This window comes from Globicephala melas, chromosome 7 (genome assembly GCF_963455315.2).
Source record: "Globicephala melas chromosome 7, mGloMel1.2, whole genome shotgun sequence".
NCBI classification, from domain to species: domain Eukaryota; kingdom Metazoa; phylum Chordata; class Mammalia; order Artiodactyla; family Delphinidae; genus Globicephala; species Globicephala melas.
Genome location: NC_083320.1, coordinates 38,250,544 through 38,269,480, shown reverse-complemented (window position 1 = coordinate 38,269,480; position 18,937 = coordinate 38,250,544). Strand labels below are relative to the sequence as shown.

At 39.9% G+C, this 18,937-nt stretch overlaps 1 long non-coding RNA gene across 1 annotated transcript in view; it reads right to left on the bottom strand.

The window, feature by feature from the left end:
* LOC115852744 (uncharacterized) overlaps positions 1-18,443 on the bottom strand; it is a 44,800-nt gene extending 26,357 nt beyond the window's left edge. Inside the window, exons 1-2 of the long non-coding RNA XR_009564581.1 lie at positions 18,250-18,443; positions 17,168-17,289 (exon numbers count right to left, since the gene is read on the bottom strand). This is a non-coding gene — a long non-coding RNA (uncharacterized lncRNA). The remainder of the gene's footprint in view (positions 1-17,167; positions 17,290-18,249) is intronic.
* Between the last annotated feature and the right edge of the window lie 494 nt (positions 18,444-18,937).

Below are 18,937 nucleotides of genomic sequence, written 5' to 3'. Positions count from 1 at the left end.
ACTTAATTTCTACTCTGTTAGTAAATTTTAGTTATACAAGACAGTATTTTCAACCACAATCATCATGTTATACATTATCTTATAACTGAAAATTTGCACCCTTTTCCCAACTGCTTCCTATTTCCTCTACCTCCCAACCCCTGGAAATCACTTTTCTAATCTCTGTTTCTATGAGTTTGACCTTTTTTGGGGGGATTCCACATGTAAGTATCTTTGGTAATTCCTTGAGTCATTTCTTTAGGCTAGTGTAGGTATTCTAATGTCACATCAGCTATAATCTGGTAATATGAAAGGGCTGCAGTATATTTTCTCTGGAAGTAGATCCTGCCTATTAAATCTGTAGGTGCCACAAAGAATAAAGGAATATTTCTCCAACAGAGATCCCAAAGTATCAGATATGGGTTGAGACTTATTGTAAATTCTCAGTTTTTAGAGTGGTTCTAGTAGACCAAATCAAATACAGTTTATTTCTTCTCAAGCTTCTATGATTACTATACATGTTCAAATTCTTCATCATCTTTTATCATGTCAGTCATTTTTACATTAAGACAAAATTCTTCTCTCTCTCTCTCACTCTCACTGTAAGTCATTTTGCTTTTTAGACAACTTCAAAACTCCTCTGAGGATCTGATGTTCCAGAGTAGCAGGATTAAGGGTAGAGATCACTAATATCCATAAGAATGCTATATTGTTCCACTTGGGAGTTTAGAGAAAGGACGAGGAACTGTTGTGGACTCAGGTCTCCCTCAGAGCGGCCATGATGAGACAGATTTTGGACTGTCCTTCACCTTCTTAGCCAGTATTGAACCATTGTTATTTCAGTGCTCCTTTCACTTGCACTGTTCTCCTGGCTTCTTTACCTACAGGCTTCCAATTCTTAACAGAAGACCTTTTGGTCTAGTTTTTATCTCAGGGGTCAATTTTATCTACAGAGCCATAGTTTGTTTACTCTCTAAGCCTCTCTAAAAACATCTGGCCACATATTATATATTTTCTAAAAATAGTTTCACATTTCAATTTTTCTTCTTAATAAGTTCCCTAGTTTCTATGCGAGCCTGTTAACAAAAAGGGAGGACTAGTCCTCCTTTACTTCAGCTGTGGGGTCTACCCCAGAATACTTTCGAAAAAAGAGGAGATTTTCTAAGAAATTTGACTATTTGATAATATTTGACATCTCTCCTCTCAAGAGTGTTTATTCTGCGCTTTTGTCCCTGGTGATCTCTCACTTCATTGAGCGAGGTGGCTCTGTGGTGGTACCACACTATGATATTTTCTCCACCTTGGATTTCCTTGGGCAATAGGGACTCTGTAAACCATTTGCTAATGTAATCCCTTTTCTAAATGGTCAGAAACAATGAACAATATATAGAAGACTAAAACAGACTGGAATATTTCCTGATTACCAACCCCAGCAGAGTGTTTTTCTTTTCTTATATAGTTCTAATAAGAGATCAGGATTGAGTCTCATTGGAAGGATTGGTTCAACGCCACCCTCAACCAATCACTGTGACTTGAAAGATGAATTATCTACTGACTGGTTAGATCTCTATGTGAGATGTGTCTATCTCTGCAACTGAGGGTGGTCCCCAAAGGAAATCTAAGTGATATTTCCAGAAGAAAGGGGAAATGGAGGTGGACCAGATCAAAACCACAGATGTCAAAAGTTTGTAAGTGGAGAAAATACACCAAGGTCACTAGTGAACTTCATTTACACTGCAGCCAGAGAGCTTTGAGTAGCGGATAGGGTCCTCATACTGACACTCGTTTTCCTCTAGAGCACTAATGGACAGCCACGAGCTGTCAAGTTCTTCCTGAAGCTTTTAAAACTATTTCGTTAGTAACCTATGTATAGGGGCTTTCAGGTAACTAAAGACGTGGCGGCTACTTAGCTGTCTGCCTCCTAATATTCCCTTCACAAGCAATATGAAACAAGAAAGAAAAAGTAAATTCTACACAAAACCATACTCTATATAACTCGAAGGCAGATAATGTCAAATCTTCAAAATAATTAAGTAAAATGAGGAGGCTCTGTGGCAGACAAAGGTAGACCAAAATAACTGCAGTGAAGACAGAAAAAGGAAACTAGGGAAGGAGTCTGAGGTTGATCTGGAACTGCCACCACAAAGACTAAATGCACCCTAAATCTAGACATACTAAAAAGTGTCCAGGCAGATCAGAGCACGAACTACAGGAAAGGAACTTCAAAGTACATACATGATTTAAAAGGTACAGGCATGATTTAAGGGGGCAGTCATCAAAATGCATAGATTCTGGAGGAGTAAAAAAGGCAAAAGGGAGAAGCCCTCTTTTGAAATTGTTAAGGGGAAAGAGAAAAAAGGAAAATTTTAGGGCCAGTAAGAAAAAAGAGAAGCATAAAATACCATACCTGTGAACAAGAGGAAAGTTAAGTCCGTACAGAGCTACTACAGAAAGTCAGGAAGTGAAATTCCCTACATTTCAACTGAGGAAAATTTCCAATAAGCATTCGTGAAGGAGGACACAAAAAGTGAACATTCCAAACAAATGTATTTCAGACAAACTTCTGAGGACACGATAAACCACTGGGAAACAAATTCAAAAACTGAGACCAGAAATGGACAAAAATCAGAAGTAAAAGGAGAGTTGTTTAAACTCAGGAAAGAAATGGAAGAAAAAGACATTGTCTCAGAAATGAGGAATAAGTTACAGGATGCTCAAGGGAGAACAGATTCAGATGAAAATAACAGTCATTGAAGAAAGGCAGGAAAACAACCAAGAAAATGAAAATTGTATAAAGAAGTTCAGAGAAAATGTAAATGGAATGGAAAATAGGCAAAGAAGGAATAATAATCGTGTTATTGGAGGCCCTGAGGAAGAAAAAACAGTAGAATAGAAGAAATATTTTAACCTACATCCCAAGCACACTTTCCAAAAATAGAAAAAATAAATGTATATCTGAATCTACATTAATAAGGATGCTGCGGGTACCCTGGGAAAACTGATCAACTTTGAGACATATTCTAATAAAACTATTAGATTTCAAAGACAAAATGTTATCAAAGTCTACAGGCAAAAAGATCAAATAACTTAAAAGGCAAAAGAAACTGGCAATAGACATTTAAAAACAAACACACCAAGCAAAGCAACAGTGCAGCAGTGTGGTAGGCAGAATTCTAAGGCCCTGAGATTTTCTACACTCCGATATGCATGCCTACACCATCCCTGGGACTGTGAAAATGGTGATTTTACTCATGATTCAATTATATGTTACAATTGACTTTAAGAAAGTCCTGGTCTAATCACGTGAGTCTTTTAAAAACTGTTTTCCCCACCTGGTTACAAAAGGGGAAGTCAGAGATTTGAAGCACAAGATTTCACGTGCCCTTTCTGGCTTGAAGATGGAGAAGGCCACATGGCAAAGAATGCAGGTGTCCTCTAGGAGCTGAGAGCAGCCCCTGGCTGAAAATCAGCAAGGAAATGTTGACCTCACTCCTAAAACTGCAAAAAAAACTGAATTCTGCCAACAACCAGGTTGAGCTTCAAAGCAAATTCTTCCCTAGACGTCCAGAGAGAAGCACAGCCTTGCTGATACCTTGCTTTCAGCCTGTGAAACCCTGAGTGAGACTCTAGCCTCGCTGTGTCTGTATTCCTGATGCACAGAAACTATGAAATAATGAGTGTGTATTATTTTAAGGGTTTAAGGTAGCAGCAATAAAAAGTTAATACAAGTAGCGTTTTTTTAAAACTCTAAGAATGTGTTAAAAAAAAAAAAACTCAAAGAATGTGTGTGAACCAAGGATCCAGCAACACTGTCCTTCAAATAGCAAGACTAAGAAAATTGGTTAGAAACATATAAAAACTCAGAGAATTCTGTACCCATCAGCCCTTCTTAAGAAATTTGCAAGAGCAGAGGTCAGCAAACTTTTTCTGTAACGGGCCTGATGGTAGATATTATGGGCTTTGAGGGTCATATATGGTTTCTGTCACTCATTATTCTTTGGTTTGTGTGTGTGTTTTATACAACCCTTTAAAAATAAGGAGAAAAATTCTTAGCTCATAAACCATATAAAAATGGGCTATGGGCCATATTTGGCCTGTGGGCCTTATTTGCACAACCTCTGTATTAAGGATGAGCCTCATCCAACCAAGTGATAACTGGGAAAATTTCAGGCAAAGGACTGATGGTGTGAGCATTTAAAAATATATAAAGCAGGGCTTCCCTGGTGACGCAGTGGTTGAGAGTCCGCCTGCTGATGCAGGGGACACGGGTTTGTGCCCCGGTCCGGGAAGATCCCACATGCCGCGGAGCGGCTGGGCCCGCGCGTCCGGAGCCTGTGCTCTGCAACGGGAGAGGCCACAACACTGAGAGGTCTGTGTACCACCAAAAAAAAAAAAAAAAAAAAAAAAATATATATATATATATATATATAAAGCAATATATGAAGCAAAGTTCAGAATAACAATGGAAAACTGATGTACAAATGTTGCACATTATGACAAAGCAGAAATGCAACTACAAAAAATGGCAAAAAGAAGAAGGAAATACAAAAATAGAATAATACTATTGCTATGTAGGCCACAGGAGGGCATTAAAGGATAAACAAAAACTTGATAAACCAGATAGCCAAAGGTTAAATAAGGAAACTGGACTAACAGCTTTTTAAAAAGTACAAGCAAGGGAGGCAGTTCAAGACGATGATGTAAGAAGATTCTGGACCCACCTCCTCCTACGGACACACTGAATCTACAGCTATATATGGGACAATTCCCTCTGAAAACTAGCTGAGCATCTCCTTTACATGGGGAAAATGAGCAAAAGGCCACATCAAAGCGGTAGGAGAGGCTGAGATCCAATTTCATCACAAACCCCATCCCTGGCATGGCAACCCACAATCAGGAGGAAACTTATAAACCCAGAGCTGCTCCCTGAGGAGTGACGGGTTTGTACCCCAAAAAAGGCACCTCAACTTTTAAGATTTGCACATGAGAGACAAGCCTCCAAAACATCTGGCTTTGAAATCCAACAGGGCTCATGTCCATGAGACCCAAAGGGCCGCAGCAATCTGAGAAATGGCCCTTGAAGGGCTTGCATGAACTCACTCACCACAGGGCCCAGCACAGAAGCAGCCATTTGAAAAGCACTTCAACTTTACAAGAGATTCAACTGCCAATCTTAAAGCATCCACCAGAAGGTGGGATGTGCTGCAATACTCTCCAGGGACGGAGGATGGTGGGCACCATTTGCACACTCTCCCTCTGCATTGCTAAAGCCAGTGGGTGCCTTTTTTTCTCACCCCTTGGCAGGTGTCATCTCTACCCTCCAACCAGGGAGTGCCATCCTCACTAAAACTTTAATTTTGCTAAACCTAGAGGTACCATCTTTTCTCTCCACTCTAGACCTTTGTTTTCTTTTCGCGCTCTCTCTCTCCACTGTGCTCCAGTGTCAGTATCTCCCAGAGGGGAGGTTTTATATGCATCTGGTGCCTGGTTTTTGTGGGTGCCGCCCACAGGATGCCCCTTGATCACTTTGCTCTGGAGGCCTGGGGGCTTACACTCCTGGGTGCCAGAGGACTGTAACAATCAGAGACAGTTCTTGGCAGACTACTACCCCCAGGGCACTGCAAAGATAGGCTACTGAAACATACTCACAGTGTTTCTGAGAAAGAGGCCTATTTGCTCGTCCAGGAGCTCTGACCTGAGCAGCAGGCTTTACTGGTCTGGCACATTTCTAGGAGGTGATCTTGGGTAAGAGAGGCTGGTCGGCACAATCTTTGTGCTCTCCCCCTGCTTCACTCCAGCTTGCTGGTATATTCCAGAAAGGAGCTTATACCCTTGTTTGGTGCCCCAATTTTTGCAGCTGCCACCAGGGAACACCTCTACATTTTCTGGCTCTGGTGGCTTATACTATGGGTCCCACAGAACTATAGCCAGGAGAAAGAATTCTTAAACTGCTACCACCCTTAGCAAGAGGCAAGGAGCTTAAACTGCTACCACCCACAGCAAGAGGCAAGGAGCTCAGGAGAGCCAGGAGCTCATTCTTCTTATGAAAGAGGCCTAAAAGTTTAGCATCACTGATGCAGCATAGGGGCAAGGCTTCTAATTAAAAACACACCAAGGGCTGACTGTAAACCTTTCTAGAGACTGCAGAGGGCAGGCACTACCTTCATGCTCTCTCTCCAGAGCATGTACTGGCACTCCAGAATGCCAGTATTGCTCGGGCAGGAGCTCTTACACATGTCTAGTGCCCCAGTTTTTACCTCTGGTGCCCTGGTATCTGTGGCTGCCACCCAGGAAACATCCCTTTATCACCTGGCTCTGGTAGCCACAGGGGCTCACATTCCTGGGTTCCACAGGACTGTAACAATAGAAGAGAGAATTCTTGGCAGACTGCCACCCCCAGGGCACTGCACAGACAGAAGACTGAAACACACCCTTGGTCTTTCTGTGAAAGAGGTATTTACTTGTCCTGGAGCTTTGGCCTAAGGGACAGGATTCAGGTATAGCATGCATTAAGAGGCACGTGGAGGTGCTCTCAAGAAATATGGGCAAGAGGACACCATCTACACTCTCTCCCTCTGCCTCACCCCCAGAAAAGGAACTTATACACTCCTCTGGAGCCTTGATTTTTGCAGCTGTTGCCCAGGGGACACCTCCAGATCACCTGGCTCTAGGGGCCAGCAGGACTTATGCTTGCAGTTCCACAGGACTGTATATATTTGCATGCTTTAAAAGCTGCTGCCTGAAGGTCTGGCTTCTAGATCTGCCTGAATCAAGGTGCTGACTGAAATACCCCTCTTTGGAACACTGACAGGTCTTGGCACACCCTCAACTACTGGGAACTATTAAAAATAAAATAGGCCGTGTGGACAGTCACAAAGGATTGAGAGACAACAAAGAGCTGGGGCAGGGCTGAATGATAATGTTCATCTCCTACACAAGGTCACTCCTTCAAGACTGAGAGAGGTAGTTGTTTCGTCTACTATATAGAAACCAACGAAGAGTCATGTAAAATGAAGAAATTGAGGAATGTGTTCCAAATAAAGGAAGAAGATAAAACCTATGAAACAGAGATAAGTAATTTAGCTGATAAAGAGTTCAATAATGCTCATAAAAATGCTCACCAAACTGGGGAGAACAATGGATGAACCTAGTGAGAACTTTAATAAAGAGAGGAAAAATATAAGAAAGTACCAAATAGAAGTCACAGAACTGAAGAACACAGTACCAGAACTGAAAAATATACTAAAGGGGTTCAACAGCAGAGTAGATGAAGCAGAAGAAAGGATCAGTCAACTCAAAGGCCAGGCAGTGGAACTCACCCAATCAGAGCAGCAAAAAGAAAAAGAATGAAAAAAAGTTAAGATAGCCTAAGCGACTTATGGGACATCAAGCATATTAACATTCACATTAAAGGGGTCCCAGAAGGAGAAGAGAGAGAAAAAAGGGCAGAAAAATTATTTGCAGAAATAATGGCTTAAAACTTCCCTAACATGGGGAAGGAAATAGATATCCAGATCCAGAAAGCCTAGGGAGTTTCAAAAAAGATGAACCCAAAGAGATCCACACTGAAACACATTACAATTAAAATTTCAAAAGTGAAAGACAATGAAAAAATCTTAAAAACAGCAAGAGAAAAACAGTTTGTTACATACAAGGGAACCCTCCCATAAGACTCTGAACAGATTTTTCAGCAGAAACTTCACAGGCTAGAAGGTAGTAACACAATATATTTAAAGTGCTAAAAGAAAAAAAATGTTCCAACCAAGAATACTCAACCTGGAAAAATTATTATTCAGAATTGAAGGAGAGATGAAGAGTTTTCCAAGCAAGCAAAAACTAAAGGAATCCATTACCATGAAGCCAACCTTAAAAGAAATGCTTACTGACAATAAATCTTTGAAAGTATTTGCCAGTCAAAAAAAGAAAAAAAAAAAGAAAGAAATGTTAAAGGGATTTCTTTAAGCTGAAAAGGAAGGGCACCAATTAGTAACAGAAAAACATATAAAAGTATAAATATCACTGGTAAATGTAGTGGATCATTCACTTATAAAACTAAAAAGGAAAAAGTAGTAAAAATAACTATAATTAGTTAAGGGATACATAAGGTTAAAAGATGTAAAATGTGACATCAAAAATATAAAACTTTGGGGGTGCATAAAAAGGTAGAACTTCAAAATATGTTCAAACTTGTTTTCAACTTATTGACTGTTACAAGTTGTTATATATAAGCCTCATGGTAGCCACAAAGCAAAAACCTATGGTAGATACACAAAAGATAATGAGAAAGGAATCTAATTATACCAATAAAGGAAGTCACCAATCCACAAAGGAAGAGATCAAGAGAAGAAAGGAACAGAGAAGAAGTATAAAACAGCCAGAAAACAATTAACAAAATGGCAATAAATACATATCTATCAATAATTACTTTAAATGTAAATGAACTAAATTTTCCAATCAAAAGACAAAGAGTGGCTAAATGGATTAAAAAAGACACAAAAACTAAGACCCAACTATGCTGCTCACAAGACACTCCATCTGTAAGAACACAGACTGAAAGTGAAGGGATAAAAAAAGATATTCCATGCAACAGAAATGAAAAGAAAGCTGAGTTACCTATACTTATATCAGACAAAATATTATAGTCTTTAAAACAAAGACTGTAATAAGAGACAAAGAAGGAGATAATGATAAAGGGGTCAGTCCAGCAAAAGGATATACCAGGTATAAATATTTACATTCCCAACATAACAGCCACCTAAATATATATAGCAAATATTAACAGACTAAAAAGGAGAAATAGACAGCAATACAATAATAGTAGGGGACTATAATACTTCACCTACATCAATGTATAGATCATCCAGACAGAAAAATAAATAAGGAAACATAGACCTTAAATGACACATTAGATCAAATAGACTTAACAGATACACACAAAACATTCCATCCAAAAGCAGCAGAATACACCTTCTTCTCAAGTGCACTTGGAATACTCTCTAGGATAGATCATATGTTAGGCCACAAAACAAGTCTTAATAAATTTAAGAAGACTGAAATCATATCAAGCATCTTTTCTAAAAACAGTGGTACAAAAGTAGAAATTACTTACAAGAAGAAAACTGGAAAACTCACATATATGTGGAGAATAAACAACATGCTACAGAACAACCAGTGGGTCAAAGAAGGAATCACAAGAGAAATAAAAACTACCTAAGACAAATGAAAATGGGAATAAGACACACCAAAATTTATGGAATACAGCAAAAGCAGTTCTAAGAAGGAAGTTTATAGAAATAAACACCTACCTCAAGACATGAGAAAAATCACAAATAAAAAACCTAACACTACACCTCGAGGAATTAGGAAAAGTAAAAAATGAAGCCCAAGTTAGTAGAAGGAAAGAAATAAAGAACAGAGCAGAAGTGAATGAAATAGAGACTAAAAAGATAGCATAAAAGATTAATGAAACTAAGAGATGCTTCTTTGAAAAGATAAACAAAACTGACAAATTTTAAGCTAGACCCACCAAGAAAAAAAGAGATACCACAGAAATACAAAAGATCATAACAGACTACTATGAAGAATTACACACCAAGAAATTTGACAACCTAGAATAAATTCTTAGAAATATACAACCCTTGATACTGAATCATGAAAAACAGAACATCTGAATATACTGAAGACTAATAAGGAGATTGAATCAGTAATCAAAACCCTCCCAACAAAATAAAGTCCAGGACCAGATGGCCTCACTGGTGAATTCTACCAAACATTCAAAGAATAATTAATACCAATCCTTGTCAAACTCTCCCAAAAATTATAAGAGGAAGGCACACTTCCAAAACTCATTTTATGAGTCAAGCATTACCCTGATACCAAACTAGACAAGGATACCATAAGAAAACTACAAGCCAATATCCCTGATGAATAGAGATGCAAAAATCGTTACCAAAATATTAGCTGTGATCAGAAGAAAATTCATAGCACTAAACATTTTTATCAATAAAAATGAAAAACTGAAAACCAATAAATCAAGTTTCAAGCTCATAGAAACTAGTGAAAGAACAAAGTAAACCGAAAGAAAATACAAAGAAGGGAATAATAAAGATAAAAGCAGAAATTGATGATAGAAAATTTAAAAAATAGATCTAGTAAATAAATTAAAATCCTATTTTAAAAAATTAACAAAACAGACAAAACCACTAGTTAATCTGATCATTAAAAAGGGAAAAGGCATAAATACTGAAAAATGACAAGGTGGAAATAACCATTGAAACAGAAGAAATTTTAAGTCATGGGAGACTACTTTGCACATCTTGCTGCAAATAAATTTGAAAACTTAGATGAAAGGGATAATTTCCTAGGGAAATACAGATGATCAAAATTGATGCTCTTAATTATAGAAAGCTTAAACAGACTAATTTCTGTAGAAGAAATAGAGAAAGTTATTAAGAAATTACCTAACATAAACGTGGAATTCTACCAAACCTTCGAAGTCTGGTACCCAAAGGCTTCATCATTATTCCAGAGCATTAAAATGAAGGAAAACTTCCTAATACCTTTTTTAAGGCAAGTATAACATTGACACCTAAACCTGATAAAGATGTTAAAAAAAAAAACTACAGAGCAATATCACTCATGAATATTCATGCAAAAATACTAAAGAATCCACAAACAGAATTCAACACCATACCAAGAAAATAATATACTATAACCAAGGGGGATGTATTCTAGGAATGCAAGGTTGGTTCAATATTAGGATATCTGTTAATATCATATACCATATTAAAAACCCAAAGGGAAAAATATTAAAAATCTATGGGAAAAATAAATTATTTTCATAGATGCTGAAAAAGCCTGCAATAAAAATCAACATCCATCGAAGATAAAAATACTCAAGAAAATAGGAATTGAGAGTTTTTAACAAGAGCAAATATATATAAAAATACAGATTTCACTTTATTTATCTATAATATATATGTTTATAAAATATATTATATAAAACTATATATACATATATATGTGTGTGTGTATATATACACATAGGTGATCCTTAAACAATATGGGTTTGAACTGCACAGGTCCAGTTGCAAGCAAATATTTTCAATAAATATAGTACTTGTATTTTCATTTCACAAAACCTTAAATTAACTAAGTGTGGGGAAAAGTTTGTGTTCAATTAGAGATCACAATATGTGGAATCAAAAAAACTAGGATTTGAGTCCTGATTCTATACAAACGGTTTTACCTTCCTGTCCTTGAGTGAGGCATCTATCAATTCCTTTGTCTTTGAGGCAAAGATAGCAGCACATGGATTTTCTAATGTAGTGGGGTGGGGTTAGGGGGAGCAGTCAACTGCACAAACATAAATTACATATATATACACACACACACACACACACACACACACAAACTCCCCAGGCCAACCTTAACATGGAACCACTCAGAGAAAGGAATTATGGAAAATGTAGTTCCAGCGTAATTAGATTGACACAGTTCAAACCGCACATTCTGACCAGCAATGAGTATAGGTAGCCTGTAGGGGAGCTGGTCACATTCTATTTCTTGATTTGGGTGGTGATTTCATGGTTGTGTTCACTTTGAAATAATTCAATGGCCCCTACACTTATGATCTGAGCCCTTTTCCCTAAGTATATTATACTTTCACTAAATAAGCCATTTTTAAAAAGAAAATAAATGTGTTATAAAGTTATAAATATTAAAATAATTTGGTACTGGCTCAGAAATAGACAAACAGTTCAATGGAATAAAACAGAAGACATACAGATGGCCAAAAAGCACATGAAAAGATACTTAACATCACTAATTATTAGAGAAATGAAAATCAAAACCACAATGAGGTATCAGCTCACATTGGTCAGAATGGCCATCATCAAAACGTCTACAAACAACAAATGCTGGAGAGGGTGTGGAGAAAGGGAACCTTCCTACACTGTGAGTGGGAAGGTAAATTGGTACAACCACTATGGAGAGCAGTATGGAGGTTCTTTAAAAAACTAAAAACAGAACTACCATATGATCCAGCAATCCCACTCCTGGGCAGATATCCAGAGAAAACCATAATTTGAAAAAATACGTGTACCCCAATGTTCATTACAGCACTATTTACAAGACATGGAAGCAACCTAAATGTCCATTGACAGAAGAATGGATAAAGATGTGGTACATATATACAACAATGGAATATTACTCAGGCATAAAAAAGAATGAAATAATGCCATTTGCAGCAACATGGACAGACCTGGAGATTATTATACTAAGTGAAGTAAGTCAGATAGAGAAAGACAAATATCATATGATGTCATTTATATGTGGAATCTAAAAAGATGATACAAATGAACTTATTTACAAAACAGAAACAGACTTACAGACTTTGAAAACCAACTTACGATTACCAAAGGGAACATGTGGAGGGGAGAGATAATTTAGAAAGTTGGGATTAACATATACACACTACTATATACAAAATAATCAACAAGGACCTACTGTATAGCACAGGGAACTCTACTCAGTGTTCTGTAATAACCTATATGGGAAAAGAATCTAAAAAACAATGGATATATGTATATGTATAACTGAACCACTTTGCTGCACACCTGAAACTAACACAGCATTGTACATCAACTATACCCCAATATAAAATAAAAATTAAGTTCAAAAAAAAGAAAATAAATGTGTTGTAAAGTTATAATCATTAAAATAATTTGGTACTGGCTCAGAAACAAACAGTTCAATGGAACAAAACAGAAAGTCCAGAAATAGTCACCATTTGAATTTGCTATGTAATTAAGATGGTGTGAATAAAGAGTTAACAAAACCCTTTCTCCTTTTCCAAAAGGAAAAGACCTTGGATTCACCTTCTCCCAGCATTATTTGCCTAGAAACCTAATAGGGTAGGGTGTCAGCTGTGTTACCAGGCAGCATTGCTTATAGTAAAAATGACCCCCTAATGAGTAAATTGCACCTAGACTGGGAGGCTTATAACACCTGGTGGGAAGCAGGGCCGTGGGGCTTCACTATGAGGTTCACTCTGTGAGCGAGTGCATACTTCCATGCAGGGCCCTGGAAGTGATGTTCATGAGCTTTTACAAACAATATTGGTTCCTATGGTGGTCTTGGTTCTTGTGTGGCTTTGTTCCGTTATACCTGTGCTGTTCCTTGGAGGCCAGAAGTCTAGTTCCTGGACTCTGTAAGGACCCCTGGTGATGACACATCTGATGCTGTTCTGCTGACATGCTGTAATTCCTGTCCTGTATCCTTCTATAGATCTAAATGAGGCTGATGCCAGGTGTGGCCTATTGGTCTTGTGACTGTGAGTGTCCCACTGGACTGAGTCACTGTGCTGGTCAAGCAGACCGGACATTGCAGGTGGCATTTCAAAACAGTGGTAAAAAATTATTCAGTAAAGTCAATCGAGACACAGACTGGTTAGTCAGCCTTTTAGTAAAACAAGGGTGGGTTTCCACCTCATCCTACCTCAGTACCAGCCTTTATATTCAGATGGATTTTACACTTAAAGGGGAAGAATACCACATCTGGGTATATACTGAAAAGAATTGAAAGCAGGACCTTGAACAGAAATTTGTGCACCAATGTTCACTGCATTATTCACAATAGCAAAAGGTAGAAACAACCCAGATGCCTATCAATGGATGAATGGATAAATAAAATTTGGTATATAATAGAATGGAATATTATTTAGCCTTCAAAAGGAAGGGAATTCTGACACATACTACAACGTGAATGAACCTTGAAGACATTATGCTAAGTAAAATAAGCCAGTCACAAAGGACAAAACGGTATGATTCCGCTTATATGAGTAGTCAAATTCAAGTTCATAGAGAGAGAAAGTAGAATGACAGTTGCCAAGGGCTGGGGGAGAGAGAATAGAGAGCTCTCATTTAACGGGTACAGCGTTTCAGTTGAGAAAGATGTAAAAGTTCCGGAGATGATGGTGGTGACGGTTGCACAAAAATGTCAATGTACTTTATGCCACAGAACTATACGCTTAAAAATGGCTAAAATGGTAAATTTCATGTTATGTACATTTAACCACATTTTTAAAAGGTGGGGACAAAACCATAAAAGTACTAGATTATATGAGTGGAAAGTTTTGTCATCTTGTGAAGAGAAAGACATTTCTAAGAATGACACCCCAAACAGAAAACCTATAGGGAAAAATAAAGACTAGAGGGCTTCCCTGGTGGCGCACTGGTTAACAATCCACCTGCCAATGCAGGGGACACGGGTTTGATCCCTGGTCCGGGAAGATCCCACATGCCACAGAGCAGCTAAGCCCGTGCACCACAACTACTGAGCCTGTGCTCTAGAGTCTGCGAGCCGCAACTACTGAAACCTGTGCGCCTAGAGCCCGTGCTCTGTAACAAGAGAAGCCACTGCAATGAGAAGCCCGCGCACCGCAACGAAGAGTAGCCCCTGCTCGCCGCAACTAGAGAAAGCCCACGCAGCAACAAAGACCCAACGCAACCAAAAATAAAATAAATTAAAAAGAAAAGACAACTAGAAAAAAGAGTCCTTTATTTTATAAACAAAATTGACAAGCCAACAACATACCCACTGAGTTTTCTCCTCCTCATCTACCTGTGTCTTGCACCTGTGGCCCACCTGGTATGGCAATGAGGCCCCCACCTCCGGGCAGTCAGTTGGCACCCACACGGGTCCTGGCTTACAGCTGGGAGAGACCACTTTAGTCTGAACCTCACAGAGGATACACAAGGCCTCCTCACTGTCAGATGAACAACCATGGCAAATGCGACAGGTTTCTTTCCCCCAAATCCTCCTGAAATAAAAAGGTGTGTGATAAGCAAGACTTCGGGGGGTTTGCAAAGCCTCCGGTAGCACTGGGGTTGCTTCTCATCCACAGCCAGGTGCTCTGCCCTATTTCCAGACCCAGAAGAGGTCCTCCTGCTGCCAAGTTACTCTAGTCAAATTGGTGAATGGTGGGTGATTTCAGGACTGTCTCCAACAAACCACCTATCATACCCATTAAACTCAAAACATAGCCTTAGTTCTCAGCAGCTGATGGACCAGGGAAGAAATCTATTCGAATCCGATGCTCATTAAAAGTGATGTGTTTCACATACTTCTCTGAAGTGCAAGAGAAATGATGCTTTTCAAGTGACAGATTTCTTACTTCCTGCAGGAGAGCCACCAGTTCAGGGACCTGTTTCTCATGCTCTTCCAAAGCCCTTTCAACATCAGTGAATCGTTACCCACAGTAGCACCACCAACTATTTCATATCCCAACCACTCTCCAGTGACTCCCTGTACCGGCAAATGTGAGCTGTCTTCTCTTTCTTCTCCACCGTGAGCATCTGGGAACCCCTATTCCTGACACGCTAGTTCTGTTTGGCAGTTGAGGGCATCCTGAACTCAGGGCACAATGAACTGATCAATCTAAGTTTGCTTGTTCAGTACCTGTAATTCATACACAGCCTCTACCACTGGGAGACTATTTAAAATGCCTAAGAACTTTAAAATTCAGATAATGGCATTAATTAAGAATGTCTTAATATGGTCCCTCAAATCTGTACAGTCCAATATGGCAGCCAAAGCTATTTCAATTTTAATTTAAATTACATTTAAATAAATTAAAATTAAGTATAATTTAAAATTCAGCTCCTAGTTGCACTAGCCCCATTTCAACAGCTCAATAGTGTCTAGTGCCCACCAAATTGGACCGCACAGACGTGGAACATTTACATCACAGGAAGTTCTATTGGACAGCACTACCTTAAACCATGGATCTCTGCCCAAACTCTTTCCAACGTTCATTAAATGTCTATGCTTCTATAATTCCCAGGTGTAGTGAGATGACACGCCTGTTCCTAGCCTTCAACTTCCATATTAACCTTCTTTCCATTTCTAGGTTGGGTGCTGGGGGAGCACAAAGCACTACCCTGCTCTTAATACCCTGACCTCACTGCTCCCAGGAAGTCTGGGGAACACTGAAGGGCTGCACCATACAAAGGAGACATAAGCATGTGTATGATACCTTCCTTACCCTATTGCCAACAACAGCGAGTTCTGGGAGCTGGTTATAATCAGCTCCCCTGTTGCTGTGAGCCCAGGGATCCCTGGCACGACAATGCAGCCTGCCTACAACTTCTCTTACCTCCGCAAAGTGCTTGGAAATTAACAAGCGCATCACAGGGTATCCCAAGTATCATTGACTTTCTATTTTCAAGCCACAGAGACCTTATAAGTATTAGCTCATAGAATGACTAGTAAAAGGCAGTTATTTGGGACCAACAACTCTTGGCATGGCTCCCCTTGTGACAGCTTTTCACCACCCCCCACCCCATCTAGAAGACAGCCAGGAGTTGCTTTATGGCCTGGAGCCAAGTAGAGATTGAGGTAATGCTGGGTCAGTCTGGACCCCCAGTCCATTCCTGGCAGCCTCTCAGCACTTCTGCACCTTTTCCAGTTACCAAGGGAGTGCACCTTTGTGTAGGTAGACTCTGCCACCAGTCAGTCATAAAGGATTCCCGTCAAAGAAAACCCCATGACCTCAAATGGAAGGTCTCTTCTGGACAGGTGAGGCTTATAGGTTTCTGATTCCTACTGCCTTTAATGGATTATTAACATCTCTTCTCACACCTACAAGGCCAATTCTGCCTCACCTGCTCCAAGGGATTCTGCTAGCTGATGGGAGTTGCCCTGTGTGGTTTTCTCTGATTCCCTACAGTATAGTCCCCGCTTTCCCTCCTTCCTTCAGAATTAACAATTAGAAGAATCTCAGGAGTTTCTTTTGCTTCCTGAGATGCCTGAAGTTGGCCCACAGAAGCCAGTAGGCCTCCCCATCTCCACTGCCTTTAAAAACATATATAAGTTCTTGACTCTTCCTAGAGAAGACCTCTGGTTTGTGATGAGACTAGAATCATTTGTATAAGGCAAAGCCAAAGCTTGCTATAAAGCCCTTTAGCAGGCAAGTATCTGGGCCATGTACCCTCTCCATATTTTTAATTCTTACATCTCCAGGAGGGACTAGTAAATCCTTCAAAGTCCACCTCTGTCTCTTAGTCTCTGAGAAGTCTAGCCGTGTTTCTATAGACACCTCTCCCTCCCCCAGCACCCACTTTCTGCTTCCAGAACCCACCAGCTTTCCACCCAGGCTATTTCAGTGGTCCCACCATTTGTTCCCTACCTCCTGTCAGTCCAGATGGAGGTGGGGTTAGTCTGCCTTCTACTGGTATCTTCCTAAGAACTCCACCTGATGTTCCAGAATCTTCCTGACTTTCATAAACACAGTCCAACTTCCTCCTGAAGCTTCATGTTGGCCATAAAAGGAAAAAATTATAATAAATTTGATTATGCTGAAAACTTAAAACTTCAATTTAAAAAAAAGACACCATAAAGTGAAAAAAAACAAGTGAAAGACAAAGATTTAATTCCAGATTAAAGAATACCTACAATTAAATAAGAAAAACAGAACCCAATTTATTATTATTATTTGTTTGTTTGTTTTTGCGGTACGCGGGCCTCTCACTCTTGTGGCCTCTCCCGTTGCGGAGCACAGGCTCCGGACACGCAGGCTCCGGACGCGCAGGCTCAGCGGCCATGGCTCACGGGCCCAGCCGCTCCGCGGCATATGGGATCTTCCCGGACCGGGGCACGACCTGTGTCCCCTGCATTGGCAGGCGGACTCTCAACCACTGTGCCACCAGGGAAGCCCCGAACCAATATTTTAAATGGGCAAAGGATATGACAATTCAAGGAAGAAAAAAATCAGAGAAGAAAATTCAGCAATTCAGAGAAGAAAAAAAAATCCAAAAGGTTTATAAATATAAGACGATAGATTTCAACCTTGGTAGTAAGCAAATGCAAAAACCATTTTCGTCCTATCAATTGGGAAAAAAATATCGGGTGTGAAGTGGGCAGGGGGAGACAGCTAACCTCGCACAATCAACACAGCCACCTGGGAGTGCAGCTTGGTAGCATTTACCCGAGGATTCTGACTATACACAGAAAGGCAAGCACAGTTCTTTTCTTTTTCCCCTGGAAGGGTTAAATCAGTAACTACAAGTCCTTTGCATCCTTAGAGGAAAAGTCTAGGTCGTTCCGGACACAGCAGAACTTCAATGTGTTAAGACGCTAACCGGCTCTGTCTCTTTTCTCAGGCTTACCAGAGACCTTCTGGAAAAACAGTAGGGCTGGGAAGAGATTAAGGAGAGGGGAAAAACCCCGTCCTGTAATTTAACACTTCTGAAATTGTCAGGATATTTTTACCTTTTGATAATCTCCCGGCAATAAAAATCAATGTGAATTGTTCTTTACTCATCCGTAGCTGGTTTTAATCTGCGCCTCAAAAATGGCACGAAAGTCGTGCTTTCCAACCTTTTCCACGTCGTGGCACACGATAACTGGCACTATCTGTAGGGCACGCAGGCGGCTCCAGGATTCTCTGGCCTCCGCAAGGCCTGACGAAGCGATCAGCACGGCTCCGACTGGAAGAGTCTCGCGGTTGGGAAGGTCTATAAATACCATGCTCCCTCTAGTGGTCAGAGTCCCTACCTTTCTCCTTCTTTAATCACAGAAGAGAAACACCTGAAACGGGGAAGACGCGCCTCACCCACGCACAAATTTACCAAGCATCTCCTAACAAGGCAGAACTAATTCTGCAAAGTGTTTGTTAGAAAAATACCTCTTTCAACTGTCCGTAGGTACGCAGGTGGGCTTAAATAAGAAACACTTGTTTTGCTGCATTCAACCCCCTCTGAAACTAGAAACTGAAATTAGTCTACACCACTACCTAGCTCTAGAAAGAGGCAACAACTGACATCCTTAGAACTCGCTATCCCAGGAGTGACTTCCTCAGGCCCTCTTGACACAGCTGCGGGCTCCTGAGTCAGAGCTGTGTTTATCAGCTTTCTCTTTCCTCTTTTCGCTTGAACTCCCTTTTCTGAATACAAACACC